Source organism: Candoia aspera, chromosome 4 (assembly GCF_035149785.1).
Source record: "Candoia aspera isolate rCanAsp1 chromosome 4, rCanAsp1.hap2, whole genome shotgun sequence".
NCBI classification, from domain to species: domain Eukaryota; kingdom Metazoa; phylum Chordata; class Lepidosauria; order Squamata; family Boidae; genus Candoia; species Candoia aspera.
The window spans coordinates 53,555,468-53,575,948 of record NC_086156.1 but is presented as its reverse complement, the minus strand read 5'-3'; the positions used below and the strand labels follow the sequence as shown (position 1 = coordinate 53,575,948).

Genomic DNA, 20,481 nt, shown 5'->3' with positions numbered 1-20,481 from the left:
ATGCTTTGTTTAATCACTGAACAAATCACAATGAGATGATCACACATCATGCCAATTCATAAGCCTGCATTCACGAATAAGGTAATTTATAAAGTTTAACACATGCTAAACCAAAGCTAAACTAACCATTGCTTAGCATGTGAATTCAGCCACTGAGTATATCATATTTTAGTTGGTCTTTCAAAATAATTAAGGCTATGCTTTCACTTACAGCTGCCAAATAGTAAGTTAAAAATTGAAGTTAATTCTAGCTTCCTTTTAATTTCAGACAGATGCAAATCATTACCTCTTGGTTTCAGTTTCCCATTAGTAAAATGGAAATACCAACATTTTGTTTCAAACTGATGTGGTTAAAGGATAACTGTTACGGACCTTTAAATATTTTCAAATAAATAGATAAGTGACAATCAGAAACAAGAAGAAAATTCCTGTGAGTCTCATTGCACAAATGGATATGAAGAAACAGTCTAAATTTGCTACAGATGTTTTATAGCAACCATGTTCTGTGTACTAGTGAAGGATATTAAAAGAAATAAAATAAAATAAGATTGATTGCTAATGTTCAGCCCTGCCTGGAGGTACTAAATGATTATACATGACACCATATGCATAGTGCCAAAGAAATAAAGCTGTATCTCAGAATAAAACAGATTAAGATATGTAAGTGGAGGGGCTGATTCTGATCGACTTGGACTTTGGACGGAGGACATTAGTAGGGGCCCTGGTGGTATGGTTGACGACAGGGGTTATGAGCTCCTTGGACTCTAGACCCTAGTGCCAGAGCCTCCCTGGACGAAGATCTTAGTGGGGAGGCGACGGGAGGGAAATAGTCCAGAGTGTGCGTGTGGGTCACCCCCCAATCTGCCCAGAGACGGCAGGCAGTTAAGAGGGTCCCTTCAGTGTGCATATGGTACTCCCTCCGAGTGTGAGAGACGTAGGGGGAGTCCAGAGGTGTGTGGTTATGTGTGGTTGTGTGTGAGAGTGCTTACCCCCTGTGTGAGAGATGGGGGGGGGACAGGAATGGATGGGTGCCTCCCCATCGACCAGTGAGAGAGGCTGAGGGGGGGTACAGGGAGAGTGCGAGGAGTATTGGCTAGACTTCTGCAGCACTGAGAGCATTAGCTGGTGCGCTGTGGAGCAGGCCACTGCCTGGCCGTTGATTGAGTTTTGGGGATGGGTGAGTGGAGAAGGAGACCCTTATTTCCATCCAGGGTTTCTGGAGGTCTGGGAGTGGAGGCAACTGGGCCTGGAAATTCTGGCGGGTATAGGGTGGGGTGTACCATTGAGGTGGTGACGGGTCAGGGATGTTATGATGGGAACTGGAGGGCAGGCCATCTTCGGGGAAGACGCCCCCAGTGTCTGTTACCGGTGGCGTGTTCCGGCCCTCCGAGTTCAGACCCAGGCCCTGGACAGCAGATCCTTGAGGAACCTGGTCTCCGGCTGCTGCTCCTTAATGCCAGGTCAGTTAACAACAAGGCCCCCCTCATATGCAATTTGATCGCAGAGGAGGGGGCACACCTGGCATGTATCACTGAGACCTGGCTGGGCCCAGTAGGTGGGGTAGCCCTTTCAGAAATGTGCCCAGCTGGGTTTCAGATGTGGCACCAGCCGAGACACCAGGGTAGGGGAGGAGGGGTGGCTGTTGTCATCTGAGAGTCTCTGGTGGCCTTCAGGGGCCCTGCCCCACAAGTGGCTGGGTGTGAGACCCTGTTTTTCAAGTTGGGTTCCTGAGAACAGTTGGGAGTGCTGCTACTGTACCAGCCTCCCTGCTGTGTAGCAACCTCCCTGCCTGAGCTGCTGGAGGCTGTCTCAGGGTTGGTGGTGGAGTTCCCCAGACTTATGGTTCTGGGGGACTTCAACTTGCCGTCCCTGGGGCGTGCCTCAGAGGTGGATCGGGAGTTCATGGCTACCATGGCAGCCATGGGCCTGTTCCAGATTATCCGGGACCTGACTTGAGATAGCGGTCTCACTCCGGACTTGGTTTTTTTGTCTGAGTGGTGGCAATGTAATCTGAGGGGAGAGCTACATCTATCCCCATTGTCATGGTCAGATCACACCCTGGTGGCCCTGAGATTCTCTTATGCTGCCCCCCTCCACAGGGAGGCTGGAACCATTCGATTGGTCCACCCCCGGCGACTGATGGACCCAGTGAGGTTTCAGAAGGAGCTGGGGGTTATACCCGAGGATCTGCTGCACGGTCCAGCGGAGGCCCTGGCTGCTGCCTGGAATAGGGAGGTGGCCGGGGCCTTGGATAGGATCACACCTGTACAGCCCCTTTTGCCTCATTCAACCCGACACTCCCCGTGGTTCATGGAGGAGCTGAGGGTTTTGAAGAGGTGTAAGAGACGTCTAGAGCGCCGCTGGAGGAAGACGAAGACTGAATCTGACGGAACACAAGCTAGAGCCTCTATTAAGGCCTACCTTGTGGCGGTAAGAGCGGCAAAACGGCAGTATTTCTCCGCTCTTATAGCATCTGCAGATTGCCAATGGTCCTGTTTAAGATCACACGTACCCTTCTGGGGAAGATGGGCCCAGTGGCCCACCTACAGGGCTGTGCAGAAGAGCTTTCTGAGCATCTGCAGGATAAAATCACTCAGATCCATTCCAAGTTGGACTCCATGTGTTAAGCAGGGTCTGAGGAGATGCCAAGGGAACGTTTTAGCCTTGTTATCTGGGAGCAGTTTGATCCTGTTGGAAGTGGACAGGATCCTCCAGATTGTGAATGCCACCAACTGTCAGTTAGATCCATGCCCCTCCTGGCTGGTGAAGGCAGCTCGGGAGGTGACACGTGGTTGGGTCCAAGTGATGGTAAATACATCCTTGAGGGAGGGGGTGTTCCCGGTGGCCTTTAAGGAGGCGCTGGTGCGCCCCCTCCTCAAGAAGCCATCTCTGGACCCAACTGTGCTGGACAATTTTCGTCCAGTCTCCCACCTCCCCTTTTTGGGGAAGGTGGTTGAGAAGGTGGTGGCGTTACAACTCCAGAGGATTCTGGATGAAATGGATTATCTGGACCCCTTTCAGTCAGATTTCAGGCCAGGATATGGGACAGAAACTGCATTGGTCGCACTTATGGATGATCTCTGGTGGGAGCGGGATGGAGACAGTGCATCCATCCTTGCTCTCCACCTCTCAGCGGCTTTTGATACCATCGACTATGGTATCCTTTTGGGAAGGCTCAGTGAGTTGGGGGTCGGCAGTGTAGTTCTGTGCTGGTTCACCTCCTTCCTCGAGAGCCGATCCCAATCAGTGGTGATAGGAGAGGAGAGATCCGACCCTCGACTCCTCCATTGTGGGGCACCACAGGGTTCAGTTCTCTCTCCTCTCTTATTTAACATCTACATGAAACCACTGGGTGAGATCATCCGTCACCACGGGATGAGGTACCATCAGTATGCCGATGATACTCAATTGTATATCTCCATCCCAGGTGAGGTAAGTGATGCAGTGACTGCCCTTTCTCAGTGCCTGGGGGCTGTGGGGGTCTGGATGGGGAACAACAGGCTTCAGCTGAACCCTGGTAAGACAGAGTGGCTGTGAATTGACAGCGCCTTGCCTTCCGGGAAATTGTCATCTTTAGTTCTGGATGTGGTTGCACTGCCCCATACAGACTCAGTGTGTAATCTGGGGGTTCTCCTGGACTCACAACTCCTGCTCAAAGAGCAGGTAGCAGTTGTGGCCAGGAGGGCCTTTGCGCAACTTCGGGTTGTGCGCCAGTTATGCCCATTCCTGGACCGAGAGGCCCTCCCAACAGTCACTCCTGCCCTGGTCATCTCCCATATAGACTACTGCAATGCGCTCTACATGGGGCTACCTTTGAAGAGTATCTGGAAGCTTCAGCTGGTCCAGAATGCAGCCGCGCAGGCCATTTTTTGGTGCCCCTAGGTCAGCACATATAACACCCTTGCTGCGTGAGCTGCACTGGGTGCCAGTTTGTTCCAGGTCCAATGCAAGGTGTTGGTTATCACCTTTAAAGCCGTACAGGGCATGGGGCCAGGTTACCTGAGGGACCGTCTCATCCCTATTACATCAGCCTGCCCCACCCAATCATCCAGAGAGGGCATGTTACGGACCCCGTCTATAAGAGAATTTCATCTGGCGGGGTCCAGGAAACGCGCCTTCTCTGCAGTGGCCCCCACCCTTTGGAACATCTTGCCCCCGGAGGTGAGGCAGGCCCCTTCACTCCTGACCTTCCGGAAGGCCCTGAAGACTTGGTTCTGCTGTCTCGCCTGGGGTGGGACAGTGGGCAACCATCCTTGGGGGTGGCTCGCACCATAGAGGCCCTCCCACCAGCTCAAAATTTTATACCCTCTTGGATTTTATATGTATTTATTGCATTTTATAATAATTGTTATGTGTTTGGTTTTATGAGATTTTAACGTTTAGGATTATAGTTGGATTTTATTGTAAACCGCCCAGAGTCCCTCTTTTGGGGGAGATGGGCTGTAATTAAATTTGAATAATAAATAAGATAAAGATTTCAACGAAGTGCTAGAATTCAGGAGTGACACAAAGTAAGCCTTACGTTAATGTAATCTGTTTCATTCTAATTTTAAATCCAATTGATTTCAGTGAGAGAAAATATTTCATTTTAAATATACTTTGAATAATGCTCCAGTATAATTAAAGGAGTATTGAGAATTCTTACAAATATTTTATAAATTTTGAAATACATGGACAAAAAAATTATATTTGGATTTTGCATTTGAAATTCCATCACATCTGGAGGACACCAGTTAGAAAGGACCAATCTGTTCTGACTGGTTCTACCTGCCCAAGTTCTCCAGTACAATTCTTCTCATTCTCCAGTACATTTCAGAGATGCCAGGTATTGAAGCATGTTATATAAATATGCATTATTTTATTGAGCAGTGATCAAATTTGTCCATATTCAGGCAGGAATGCTGCAAATTTGATTATAAAGCCTCATTGCCCACACTAATTCTCCAGTCTGAGGAAAAATGTACTAGTAAAATACTTGCCACCAGAATACTTGGTCAGTTGAAGTTGTGCTGAAAAGTGATTATACTCTGATAAGTACTGTGCAAAGTGATGACTACAAAAAGCAGTATTAAAAATACGGGGTTCCAACTTGAGGAGCTATGTGCAATCTCACTACGATCAAAAATGAAAAACCCAATGATTGCACTAAACTATAGCTTGTATTTATAATTAAATTGAGAGAAACACATACATTAAATCTAAAATTTGAATAAAATGCATATTTATATTGGCAAACTTCCAAAAAGGAGATAATATCCAAAGTGAATAGAGAGATAACCTTGAAGGAGTTCATAGTGTTGAAATTTTCCAGTGATTTTGTGTCCTTAACTTTTTCTGAAATCTACTGGGATGCTGAAATTAATGACTGGGAATCCCAGAGCTGAAATTGTTTCGAGAACTGTAACTTCATACCTCTTCATCTGAGGAAGCCGGTGCTCCTAGAAAACAGAAAAAGTAACCCTCCCTCCAAAAGTGTGATAAGAACAGCAGCAACTGAAATTTTACCCATCCACAGTTCTTGATTGATTGATTGACTAGGTGCCACCAAATTAGGATTGGCTAATAGATACATCTTCTCCAGGATTATGTGTCCCCAACCTGGTCCTTCAGGTTTTCCAGTGGTATACTTATCATCTCTATAATTGCATATATCCATCTTCCTGCTGGTCATCCTCTTCTTCTTTTGCTTAATGTTGCAAAATATGATAATTTGTTCTTGGTCATTTATACATCCAGTTAGAATTATGGATTGTTTCATTCTATATTCTCTGAAATTCTTTGTTGAGTTCCTTTCTGAGGTCTTTGTCTTTCTTGGCTTCTCTTCTCAGCAGTTTCTACCACTTGTTCTGAAATTCAGTTTGCTTTCTTCTGTTTCTTGGTCTTCAACAGTCTCTTTTTGCATTCATTCTTAACAACTTATTTGATCCATTCTACAGTTCCTCTGGTTCCTTAACCCATCAATAAGCTTAAGGACTTCAAGTAAATTCCTGGTGTTCTTCTTGAAAATTGTGGGTATATACTCAAGATCATATGATGGAAACTGGTTGGCTTTGTTCTGCTTTAGATTGACTTCCAATTTGCACATGAGCAATTTATGATCTGTTCTGCAGTCAGTTCCTGTCTATGTCTTTACAGTTATATCTGAGCTCTTCACCTCCTTGTACCAATAATATCGTCAATTTGATTTCTGTGTACTTCATCTGGTAATGTCCATGGGCAACATTTTGGCTGTTGGAAGATTGTGTTAGTAATGAAGAAACCATTGGAGTGGTGGAAATTGATAAGCCATTCTGCTTCATTTCTGTTTCCTAGGCCATATAGTCCAACTATGTTTTCCTCCTTAATATTTCCAACTTTGTCATTCCAGTCTCCAATCACAAGCAGCACATGTTGCTTGCATGTTCCGTCAATGTTAATTTGAACTCATCAACCTCCTCTTCTGCATCGCTGGTTGGAGCATAAATTTCAACGATCGTGATATTAAAGGGTTGTCCATGAAGTCTAATCAATATTATTTGGTCGCTGATTGCATTGTAGCCAAGTACTGTTCTTGCTATACTGTTCCTAACTTAAAAGCAACACCATTTTATTTGTTTGTTTGTTTGTTTATTTTCTATCCTGCCTTATTTTTATAAATAACTCAAGGCGGCTAACATACCTAATAGTCTTTCCTCCTCCTATTTTCCCCACAACAACAACCCTGTGAGGTGAGTTGGGCTGAGAGAGAGTGACTGGCCCAAGGTCACCCAGCCGGCTTTCATGCCTAAGGTAGGACTAGAACTCACAGTTTCCTGGTTTCTAGCCTGTTACCTTAACCGCTAGACCAAACAGTCCTGAGTAATAAATAATGTGATCTTCTGACTAAAAGTGTCCAATCTCAGTCCATCTCAATTCACTGATGCCTCAATTCACTGATGCCTAAAATCAAATTGTAGTTATTTTATTTCATCTTTCACTGTTTTGAGCTTTCCTGTGTTCATGTTTTCTTATGTTCAATGTTCCTACTGTACTTCTATCTTTGCAGCTTTGGATTTTCTTTTCCTATATGGCACCATCAGCAACTAGACATCCCAAAGGCTTTAATCTACCAATGTCATAAGCACCATTTGTACTTGGAAAGATCCTCAGCTCTTCCTCAGTAGCATGTTGAGTGCCATCTGACCTAGGGAGCCTATCTTGTAGCATTATATTGTCAATCTCTTTATATTGTCAATCCATGTGGGGTTTTTTTGGTAAAACACTCTTGCTTTCTCCTATACTGTATGAAATAATACTGTTGGCACTATCATTGAAGTGATCATCCACCTCTAGCATCTTCCTATATCACTGATGGCTAACATAGGAGCCTGCTTCCTTTAGTTGGGCAGCTGGGATGACCTTCACAATTTGGAAGACCCTGCTAGGATTATATATTCTTGGCAAATATTTCCAAAGCTCTTTGCTCATCCCTCCCAGGTACAACCCTCCTCCCCTTTATGAGGCAGCACAGCATGACTTGAGAAGGCTATTATTATTAGGGAATTAAAAACTAACAAAGCACAGACCCACATGATAGCCACATGAGTGTTCTTAAATAAATGAATTGTTATTTGAAATTGTCTAACAAAAATATGTAATCCATCATTAAGAGTCTTTAAACCAGAAAATTAGAGTTGGATAAATAGAAGGAATGCATAATTAGTGATGCATTTTTCAAGCATAGAGAAGAGCACCTTGCTCAAGAAGCATTAAACTGGCTTCTGCAAATATAAACCACTTTTCACTAAGCTTTGGCCCAGAGTGCAGAGATTGGGAAAGAGATTCTTTTTTTTTTTTTGGCTATAAAGTATGGTTTATCTTGATGTGTAAAATCTTCATTATCTGAATTGATCTGGAGATTTGGGGATTTGGAAATTGCCTGATGTAATTTGGGTCACTTGTAATGTAATATAAAAGTAATATAAAATGTAAAAGTAATGTAAAAGCAGATCAAATAGCTAGTCAGCTCCTGAAAAATGGGAAAATCCAAGGGAAAAAAGAACGAGGACTGGCTATTAGGGCGGAAGAGCAAGAGGGCAGGTACCTCAGTGCCCCTTTTACAAAACTCAAATTAGAGGGAGCCATAAAAAGTCTGAAGCAAACAGAGCCACGGTCATTGATGATTTAAGGGTGGAACAGATAAAACAGTTTGGACCTAATACTTTGGAGTGGCTCCAGCAAATAATGAACATCTGTATTGCTGAACTTAGGATTCCAAGGCTTTGGAGACAGGCTAGAGTGGTAGCCTTGTTGAAGCCTGGAAAGGAACCAACTGATCCAAAGAACTATTGACCAGTGTCACTCTTATGTCATCTTTATGTTTGAACGAATGATTCTTAATCGAGTGGCAGAGACCCTTGATGCAAAGATCATGAAGGAGCAAGCTGGTTTTAGACCAGGAAGGTCATGTTGTGGACAAATACTTAATCTTACACAACACATAGAGGATGGTTATGAAAGAAAATTAATTACTGGAGTGGCATTCATTGACCTTACTGCGGCATATGATATGGTCATTCACAGAAAATTGCTGCATAAGATAGACAACTTTACTGGAGACCATAAGCTCACCAGGGTTATAGGGAATTTCCTTCAAAATAGAAGGTTTTATGTAACTTTGAATGGTAAGAATAGCAGATGGAGGAAGCAAAAGAATGGATTACCACAAGGCAGCGTATTATCTCCGATTTTATATAATATATACATTAATGACCAACCTGCCTTGACTGATGCACAAATGTTTATATATGCAGATGATACAGCAGTGGCTGTATGAGAACTGAGCTTTGATGAGTGTGCTGAAAAATTATCATGGGCTCTAGAAGAACTGGAGAGGTATTATGATAATAATTACTTAAAACCTAATCCAAGCAAAACTCAAGTATGTGCCTTCCACCTTCGTAATCGGATGCAGGGGTTGAATTGGATATAATGTGGAGAGGGATCAGATTACAGCACTGCCCAACACCTATGTATTTGGGTGTTATGTTGGACAGAACACTTAAGCAACACTGCTTAAATACCAAGGCTAAAGTATATGCTAGGAATAACATCATTTGATGATTGACAAACTATGCATGGGGAGCCCAGCCAGCTACACTATGAGTATCAGCTCTGGCCTTGAGTGTCTCTACTGCTGAATATGCAGCACCACTATGGAACACATCGGCACGTGCGAAGCAAGTAGATATCGCTGTGAATGAGGCAATGCGCATAGTGACAGGATGCCTCAAACCTATGCCCGTTAATAAATTATATCCCCTTGTAGGCATTGTTTCACCTAAGATTAGAAGGGAAGTAGAAACAGACGCCGAAAGAACCAAGCAAGAGACTGACTCTCGTCACCCTTTAAATGGATATGCTCCTCCAATTAGTTGACTTAAATCTAGAAAGAGCTTTATGGCAAGAACTAAAACCCTAGAGGGGCCCAAAGAACAGAATCGAATAAGTAAATGGAGGAATGAGCTCACCAATTTAAGAATTCTACCGAAGGAAGAAATGGCCGCAGGGAGCACTCTCCCATATACAGTTTGGAGGACCATGAATAGGATGAGGGTGGGGGTACCAAAGTGTAAGAAGAATCTATTTTGGTGAGGGTTGCTGGATGACGGCAATATATTATGTGAATGTGGAAAAATCCAAGATCCGGCACATGTGCCAATTATTGCCAGAGCCTTGTACTGTCAATGACCTACAGCAAGCTAATGACAAAACTGTAGCGGTGACTACATTTTGGCAGAGCAAAGTTTGATCTGGACAATCAATCAATCAATCAATCAATCAATCAATAAGGGTCACTTCAAAGGTAGCCCAATATAGCTTGATTCCAAGATCCAGAGTGAAGTCTGGCCTTTCCTCCACAGACTAATATAGGAAAAACATAGATGGTTATAATATTTTGTTTTCAGAAAGAAATGAATAAATTGTGTGGAAATGCTGGAACTGGATGTGGAGATAAAACACACCAAATTTCAGAGAAATTAGTGTAGGGATCTTTGAGTGCCATACTTTTACAATTTTTCAATAAAAGCTCTGTAAGTTTGTAGCTTTAAGGCTAAAATGCAATAATAATAACCTTATTGCAGGAAATACCATGCCAAATTTCAGACAGACACATTGGAAAACTTTAAGTCTGAGAGAAGGACTGATCAAGAGTTCCTGTGGAAGTGATTGTCAGGAATTGAGGCAAAAGTTTAAGGGATTAACTGAAAACTTTAAGTAAATAAAACAAATCCATTGCTGGGCAATGTCAGGTAGCTAATACAGTTTGTAAAACTTAGGCCACACCACCTCTCAGGATGAGACTGAGCAACACTGAGATGGAGCAAATGTTAGAACTAAAGATCTCTCTAACCACTATCTCCCAACACACACACACACAATCACTTAATCCCCAAGATTTGGGCAAGATTTAAGGCTCTTCTGCCTTCCGCTATTTGTCTCCTGTGGGTAAACCAGCTGCAAATGAAGCTGGCTTAATAAATCCCTTTCTGGACTGCAACCCCTTCCTTCCCTTTGACCTCAGCAATGACCTAGTGGTCTGTCCAGGCGGCAGTTAACAATGCCCTCAACTGGTGGATTCTCTTGCTTCATTTCCCCCCACCCCCAGCCCTTACAATAAAAGCAAGCACCAATCGTTTTCTCTTCTGAGGGCATGCTTTTTGAGGACTGGAAATTAACTAAGTAAGTAAGTAAGTAAGTTTTGTGGTTCTTCTAGAAGGGGGAGCTTAGTAGAACTGTGGTCAATTTCACCCAGTTAAAAGAAAGAAAACAAACATCTGCTGAACCTGTTAAAAAAGAAACAACAAAATGGCAACAATTCACCATTCTGTTTCTGGTTGATTATACAGTATATCATCAAGTCATTTTTGACTCCTAGTGACCATATAGATAGATTTTCTCCATGATGATCTATCCCTAACCTGTTCTTTCAAATCCCTCAATGGTGCACTCATCGCCATTGTAACCTTTGGAGGGTGGGAGGGGTTGAGGGTCATAATGAATGGAGCAGTTTAAATCCAGAACTGCTGAAGACATTGGTTTAAAGTATTTTTTTTTAAGTTTCATTGAATCTCTTCAGCCTATATTCTAAACAGAGTAAAATTTGCCAAATTCTTAACTACTAGATTTGATCAACTTATTCAGGGACACTCTACCAACAGTGTGAGATTGTGATGTTTCTTAAATAACTTCAGATAGGTTGGTAGTTCCAAATTGCCTAAAATATATTCTGAGCATCTGAAACACCTGTTCTTCTCAGGTTGTTTTTTAATTTTTCCATAAATTAAAATCATACATGAATGCTATTAATATTGGACTGACTTTAGCATAGACTTTAGATCCCAGTATTTGGTGACAATTGGTTTTTTCACTCTTCCCCCTGTCTCCACTCCCCTCAACACAGAATGGATTTTTCAAACTGAAAAATGTAGCTCATTTAAACTTACAGCCTTGTGCTGACATGGACACAGCCTATTCTTTTTATCTTGTTTATTCTTTAATGAGCTGGCCTTCTTTTCTTCAAAGTACTGTTCTAGGGACTCCTGTGCACACAGAATAAGTAATGTAAGCCTGCATTTTACATGCTTTCCGTATATATAATGACTGTGTGGGCTACCAGCAAATACTAGTGTCTTGTCCTCCCCTGACCCAACACTTGTTCAAATTTTATGTTGAGAAATGAAAGTTGCTCTTTTACTTTTATAGGACACAGCACAGAAGATAAAGGAGGTGGACAGGCATGAGAACAGGGATGGGACTCGATAGCTCAGTAGATTTATAATAGGATACTTTGGAATACTTGAAATCTCTATATGTCATTTTCAGGGCAAGGAAGAGAGCACTACTGACTTTGTCTCCATCTAAAGGTGCATCTGCGTTTACCTCTTGATTATAAAAAGCAACTACTTGGAGCAAAAGTGTTGCTTCTCTACAGAGGTTCTTACCCAAAGATTTAAAATCCAGATTTTCAAGGGATCTAAATAGCATGGAATACTGTCAGGCTCTTTGGCACTTTGCTTAAAACTGAAGGTGATCCTTTTCCAAACAACATCTTCAGAGTCCTTTTCAGTTAGATTTTTTGAGATGAAAGAAATGGGGGTTACAAGAATTCCAGCCACTTTCATTTAGAACAAATGTATCCCCACATACTGTATATTAGGATGGAAATTTTTTTTTATTTTTAATAGCCTTCCAACTATCTGGAAAGGTAGCAGATCTCTTCAATCATGGCCGCATAGCTTGCAGCTGCCTGTTTACATAAGAGGCTCCAAAACCTTTGTCAATCTGGTTCATATACCAAACCAAGTGACAATCTGGTTCATACAAGTGACTCTGCTATAGACGGTTGCCCTTTATACACTGGGGGGTGGGGGGGAGGAGAGCTAGTATATTCATCTCCAACCCCCCTCATTACATGTTAGGGTTGCATACATTTAAAGCCCCTGTAGAGGGCAATGGTCACATATGCCAAATCAAACAGTCACTGAAGAGAAGGAAAAATAAAAGCTTATTTATCCCACATTGTTCCTGTCATCATTTGTACTATCCATAATTCAGGCATCCAGTTCCTTACTGGATAAAGCTGCAGCACTTTTGAAAAACTGGTCCTCATTTATGAGACACAACCAACAGCTGCTCCTTATAACTCTTACCCCAATTTTCCAGATCATACTAGAGCTTTTATTTAAACCATTGTCTACCAGGCTCTAGAAGTGATCATACCTTTCTAGGGTTATCTTCTTTCCCTTCTGCCTATTTCTAGGATTTGCTGTCCAGTCTCTTGACTCCACTGGTAGCAAGCTGCCCTTTCATGATCCAGCATTTTTATATGAATTAGCCTCAGAGCCACAGCCTTCTCTCTCCTCTGATCACAATTAGATTATTTTGCCTGAGTAGGCCATATAACTTAAATATTAAAGGTAATAAAGCAAAGTGATAAAGAAGAAACTATAATAATTTATCAGGAATGAATCCATCAGGAGTTTTTCTGTAGCATCCTAATATTGTGATGCATGGAGCTATTTACTTGAAAAAATGATTTATTCCACTGTTTAGATTTTCCTTGTACCTATTAGACTCTGTAATGTAGAAAACTGTAATCATTTTTTAAAATGTTCTAGTTAAGAAGACCATCACAAGAGCAGCAGCTGCTCCCACCTCAAGCTAACTTAATTGTTTTCTTTTCTTCTTGGCTTACTGTATGACAGTGCTTTTGATTCAAGTTCCCTTTGTGCACTGTAAAGACTGTACTAACTTATTTTAAACGTCCAAATGCAAGGAAACTGCTGAAGAAATTAGATTTTAAGCACTATTTGCTTCCTCAGTGCAAATGGGAATTAAAACAGCATATTGTATAGAAGGCTGTAACATCATTCTCTAGATCAGTTTGGTTCAAAAACAAAAAATCAGAAAAAACATTTGGCTTTTTTTCTTTAAAGTTTAAAAACAACTTCATATTATTTACTTCAGTATATTCAATTTTTGAAGTAGGTGACAATATGAGGGAAGAAACCATTCATATGTGTATGAGTTTGTGTGCAGATAGATAAATGCAGCTAAAGATGATACTGTGTATTGGGTATGTCCATGAAGTCACTGGGAGTCAAGGTGGACATGAAGGAGAATTCACTTGTTTTACTTTTAGTCGAGATCTAGTTCTGACATATGCATTATACTTGAACTCTGGCTGGCACAGTCTGTTGTGAGTATGAAACCAATGGCATTGACTCTTCAGCAGCTCATGACCTACTGACCACAGGAGAAGGGGAAATAGGTAGAGAGTTAAGGATGCGTTATGTGTCCCCTCTTTGTCTTCCCTCTGCCTTTTTTTCCAAGCACACACACATACACAGATCACATGCTCTCAGTAGGACATAATTAGCTAGGTGCTAGGCTTTGCCTATCCCTCTAATGTATTTTCTGTAAATAAATCTCCTCTTCCATTACAGTTTAAAGCCTGCTTCACTATCTATTGCTTGGGTCAGATTCCCGCTGTCAGGAACACCCACATGCACCCACAAGACACATCAGCAAAAAATTCCTGCAGTCAGTTCAGTGAGTCCTCTGGATGTCAACAGCTGGAAAAGCATTTAGATGACTATTCTCAGCTGTTCACATGGAAACCCATTTTCACAAATGCCAGGATGAATAAGGGCCCTGAAGACACCACTTTCTAGGAAGGAGGTAATATTTTTTGCCTCTTTTGCAAGGAGCACCCAAAATCTGGAGTCTATTTGGAGGAAGTTAACTTTGCTGGTGTGTGACTGACTGTCCCTTTTGTTTTTTTCACCTCAGGTGTACTGCTGTACTATATATGTCCTTTCTTTCCCTTCTTTAGTTGAACAATGGCCATCTGACTCCAAAAGGTCTTGTAAAACAGGGGCCGTTTAATAGGAAAATTGGACAAGGAGGAGGAGGGGGAAAGGAATGACCACACAACGATCAGATAAAGTCACTTGCCCACCCATGTGGATTTAAGGATTGTATCAACTTCCATGGGCTTTGCTTTGGCTTTGCCCCAGCCCTTTAATGACCTGGGATGATTGTAGTTAAAGCAGAGTGAGTATTTGGCACAATTCCCACTAAAACTGTATCTTTCTTGCTGAACTAGGAGTAAATACTTGCTTAACTGTGGCTACCGAGTGCTGTTCTAAACAGGAAGTTCCTTTTAGTATGTGTAGATATCTATTAGACTCCTGTTGGATAATTATAGATGGCTATTTTTCTAAAATAGATATTTGTAAGCAGTTTTCCTTAATATAATGCACACTTATTATTATGAATATATACTGTACTTTTTTGCAAAATTGGATAGATTTTTATTAAAAGGCTAACCAAATGATTTTTCGGTTATCCATAGGGAAATACAGCCAAATGGGAAGTTGCACAACTATATGTATAAACTGAGAACTTCTATATCTCTACATATGCCTCTGCTTTTGAGCTTCAGCAAAGGATCGTTACCTTGTCGTAGTGCTGGAGCTTGAGCACCTCAATGATGCCATGAGCTAAACCGTGAAGGGCCACCCAAGAAGGGAAGGTCATGACAGAGAGGTCAGACTAAATGCAATCCCTGGGGAAGGTAATGGTAACCCACCCCAGTATTCTTGCCGTGAAAACTAAATGGATCAGTACAACCAGAGATATGTCGGTATACCATCGGAAGATGAGACCCCCAGGTCGGAAGATGGTCAAAATGCTACTGGGGAGGAACAGAGGATGAGTTCAACTAGCCACAGACGTGATGACGCAGCTAGCTCAAAGCCGAAAGGACGACTAGTGGCCGACGGTGCTGGTGGTGAACGGCGAATCTGATGTTCTAAGGATCAACACACCGTTGGAACCTGGAATGTAAGATCTATGAGCCAGGGCAAATTGGATGTGGTTATTGGTGAGATGTCAAGATTAAAGATAGACATTCTGGGCATCAGTGAACTGAAATGGACTGGAATGAGCCACTCCACATCAGATGACCACCAGATCTACTACTGTGGACAAGAGGACCACAGAAGAAATGGAGTAGCCTTCATAATTAATATTGAAGTGGCTAAAGCAGTGCTCGGATACAATCCAAAAAACGATAGAATGATCTCAATTCGAATTCAGGGCAAGCCATCTAACATCACAGTGATCCAAATATACGCCCCAACCACAGATGCTGAAGAAGCTGAAGTAGAGCAGTTCTATGAGGATCTGCAGCACCTACTGGACAACACGCCTAAAAGAGATGTTATTTTCATCATGGGAGACTGGAATGCTAAGGTGGGCAGTCAAATGACACCTGGAATTACAGGTAAGCATGGTCTGGGAGAACAAAACGAAGCAGGACATAGGCTGATAGAATTCTGCCAAGAGAACTCACTCTGCATAAAAAACACTCTCTTCCAACAACCTAAGAGATGGCTTTATACATGGACTTCACCAGATGGACAACACCAAAATCAGATTGACTACATCCTTTGCAGCCAAAGGTAGTGGACATCTATACAGTCGGTAAAAACAAGACCTGGAGCTGACTGTAGTTCCGATCACAAACTTCTTCTTGCACAATTTAGGATCAGACTAAAGAGATTAGGGAAGACCTACAGATCAGCTAGATATGAGCTCACTAATATTCCTAAGGAATATGAAGTGGCGGTGAAGAATAGATTTAAGGGACTGGACTTAGTAGATAGAAGTTCGCAACATTGTTCAGGAGGCGGCAACAAAATACATCCCAAAGAAAGAGAAAACCAAGAAGGCAAAATGGCAGTCTGCTGAGACACTAGAAGTAGCCCAAGAAAGAAGGAAAGCAAAAGGCAACAGTGATAGGGGGAGATATGCCCAATTAAATGCAAAATTCCAGAGGTTAGCCAGAAGAGAGGAATTATTTTTAAACAAGCAATGCGCAGAAGTGGAAGAAGACAATAGAATAGGAGGGACAAGAGACCTCTTCCAGAAAATTAGAAACATCGGAGGTAAATTCCAGGCAAAAATGGGTATGATCAAAAACAAAGATGGCAAGGACCTAACAGAAGAAGAAGAGATCAAGAAAAGGTGGCAAGAATATACAGAAGACCTGTATAGGAAGGATAACAACATTGGGGATAGCTTTGACGGTGTGGTCAGTGAGCTAGAGCCAGACATCCTGAAGAGTGAGGTTGAATGGGCCTTAAGAAGCATTGCTAATAACAAGGCAGCAGGAGACGATGGCATCCCAGCTGAACTGTTCAAAATCTTGCAAGATGATGCTGTCAAGGTAATGCATGCTATATGCCAGCAAATTTGGAAAACACAAGAATAGCCATCAGATTGGAAAAAATCAACTTATATCCCCATACCGAAAAAGGGAAACACTAAAGAATGTTCAAATTATCAAACAGTGGCACTCATTTCACATGCCAGTAAGGTAATGCTCAAGGTAGACTTCAGCAATTCATGGAGCGAGAATTGCCAGATGTACAAGCTGGCTTTAGAAAAGGCAGAGGAACTAGGGACCAAATTGCCAATATCCACTGGATAATGGAAAAAGCCAGGGAGTTTCAGAAAAACATCTATTTCTGTTTTATCGACTAAAGCCTTTGACTGTGTGGACCATAACAAATTGTGGCAAGTTCTTAGTGGTATGGGGATACCAAGTCATCTTGTATGCCTCCTGAAGAATCTGTATAACGACCAAGTAGCAACAGTAAGAACAGACCACGGAACAACGGGCTGGTTTAAGATTGGGAAAGGAGTATGGCAGGGCTGTATACTCTCACCCTACCTATTCAACTTGTATGCAGAACACATCATGCGACAAGCTGGCCTTGAGGAATCCAAGGCTGGAGTTAAAATCTCTGGAAGAAACATTAACCATCTCAGATATGCAGATGATACCACTTTGATGGCTGAAAGTGAAGAGGAACTGAGGAGCCTTATGATGAAGGTGAAAGAAGAAAGTGCAAAAGCTGGCTTGCAGCTAAACCTCAAAAAAACCAAGATTATGGCAACCAGCTTGATTGATAACTGGCAAATAGAGGGAGAAAATGTAGAAGCAGTGAAAGATTTTGTATTTCTAGGTGCAAAGATTACTGCAGATGCTGACTGCAGTCAGGAAATCAGAAGACGCTTAATCCTTGGGAGAAGCGCAATGACAAATCTCAATAAAATAGTTAAGAGCAGAGACATCACACTGACAACAAAGGTCCGCATAGTTAAAGCAAAGGTGTTCCCCGTAGTAACATATGGCTGCGAGAGCTGGACCATAAGGAAGGCTGAGAGAAGGAAGATCGATGCTTTTGAACTGCGATGTTGGAGGAAAATTCTGAGAGTGCCTTGGACTGCAAGAAGATCAAACCAGTCCATCCTCCAGGAAATAAAGCCAGACTGCTCACTTGAGGGAATGATATTAAAGGCAAAACCGAAATACTTTGGCCACATAATGAGAAGACAGGACACCCTGGAGAAGATGCTGATGCTAGGGAAAGTGGAAGGCAAAAGGAAGAGGGGCCGACCAAGGGCAAGATGGATAGATAATATTCTGGAGGTGATGGATTTGTCCCTGGGGGAGCTGGGGGTGTTGACGACCGACAGGAAGCTCTGGCATAGGCTGGTCCATGACGTCACGAAGAGTCAGAAGTGACTAAATGAATAAACAACAAACTGCTTTTGAGATTTGGGGTGCAGATAATACTGTTAAGGAAGCACTCCCAAGTATATCAAAAGCCACAATGGAACAACAAAGAGAAAACAAACACTGAAGCATAGTGAGCTCACATGAATATAGCACCCAGACAAGATTGGGAAAATGCTGCAGAAATATTAACCAAATGTATGAATCAATGCATTCTTCATCAAAGAATATGTAATGGTTGCAATCCTCACTCTGATTTAATTTTAGCAAAACCACTACCAAATGAATCACTTTCTTCTTAAACATTAATGTGGTCATAAAACACTCCTTTTACCAGCTGTTTTCCCCTCATCTGTGCAATATTTGTGTCATGTTAAACTTCTATGACCTCCCTCCTTGCCAGGAGGAGGTGCCCCCCTACACTCATAGTTAAATCAAGAGAGGCATATTGAACTGGTGTCTATCTAGGATGATTAATTAATATGCCATGGTTCACATATAATCCATCTGTTAATTCTGGATTCTTTTCCCTATTACCAATCCTGGTTTCCTTGCCCTATTTTGACATGTCTACAACCTCTCTCACAAAATCAATATGTCCGAGTCTCCCAAGCCTTCATATATTCATCTTATCCATGGTAAATATCACCATCCAGCCTAACAAACCACAAATTTCCAAATTCATTCCATTGCCAAATAAATTCACTTTTTTGTATACAGCATTACAAAAACAGAGCTGTTCTACTTTGTCTCTTCTGTGAAATGACATATCTATACTTGGACCATTTTGTCTTATTTGTCTTCTCTCTGCTCTTCCATTGTCACCTCTTTCTGTATGCACATATACTTTATTTATTCACATATAAAGCCATCTAAAACTTGGCTGCAAAAATTATTCACTTCTCCTTTATTTTGACTATATGCCTCTACTCCTCACACCCATTTAGTGGATTCCTGTCCACATCTGGATCAGGTTCTAACTATTTGACTTAAGTCCTCATCTCTCCTTGTATTTCTGTACATTTATCCTTATATCTCCTTTCCTGTGACTAGCTCCTGCCAACCTAGCAGTTCGAAAACATGCAAATGTGAGTAGATTAATAGGTACCACTTCGGCAGGCAGGTAACGGCGTTCCATGACCACGGAAGTGTCTACGGACAAACGCCGGCTCTTCGGCTTTGAAACGGAGATGAGCACCACCCCCTAGAGTTGGACATGACTGGACTTAATGTCAAGGGAAACCTTTACCTTTACCTCATCTCTCCTTGTATTTCTGTACATTTATCCTTATATCTCCTTTCCTGTGACTTTTGTTTATCTAGCAGTCCCAGCCATCTAAAAATATTCTGTTCTGTGAACCAGTTCTCCCAATCTTCCCTCCCAATCTTATATCAGGAATTGCCTCTCCCATTGCATCTTTCTACTCAAAACTTCAGTCAGGGATATGAAAATTAGTTCAGGCCAGGGACACTATTCCAAAAGGTAGCGTGCTATCTAGTTTATGCCAAGACATGAACTAAATTTAACTGACTTTAGTTTGCCTTTTCATTCTAACTGAAAATATTTTAATTCAGTAAATGCAGTTAATTTTACTCTCTACATATTCTATCATATTAAATTACAATTTGATGACTACTTTTTGAAAAGTTTTTGGCTGTGCCCAAGGCTTTGGGATGCTGTTGTGGCCCAGTTTAGATCATCCCAATCTTTTTACCTTATTAATAATCAGTGTTTGAAATGATCATATATTATTCCTCTGCCTTATTTTTTTTCCATTTGTGTTTTGTTTTCATGCAGTGCCAAACATAGTTTTTTTAAGATATGTCCTTTTTTTCCACTTCAAAGTTGCTTTAGAAATCTTCAGCTGATAGACATGACCATACTTAAAATCTAACTTTTGGGATAACTGATCATCATCCCAAAAGGTTCAGAGAAAATCTTCCATTGTTCTGTCTTCTGTGCATAGTCATACCAACACTGATTCATATAGATTAATAATATTAAACAGCATATGCTTATTTTGCTTATTATTATATTTTATAACACTTAACTATTGTAATCTCATCATGGTATTTTATGAAAAAAATCAGAGTTAATAAAAGTTAAACATTAAAAATTAAGATATCACTATCAATATTTAAAAGCCTGTTTAAGAAAATGTGCCATTTAGGTCTTTCAAAATTTCAGTAAGAATTTTAAGTTTTCCCAGTTCAACTTCAACTTCAGAGATCTACAGCAGCTTTAGGAAACGTTCATCCCCAAATTGCTGTTAGATAAACCCATGACAATTGTAGTAATCCCTCGCTTACTCAACTCCAATGAGGTATGAGGAGAAATAATATAGAAGATGTTATCTCAGGTAAATTGA

At 41.6% G+C, this 20,481-nt stretch overlaps 1 protein-coding gene across 2 annotated transcripts in view; it reads right to left on the bottom strand.

The window, feature by feature from the left end:
* POU6F2 (POU class 6 homeobox 2) overlaps window positions 1-20,481 on the bottom strand; it is a 393,997-nt gene that overhangs the window by 111,791 nt on the left and 261,725 nt on the right. The window lies entirely within an intron of this gene.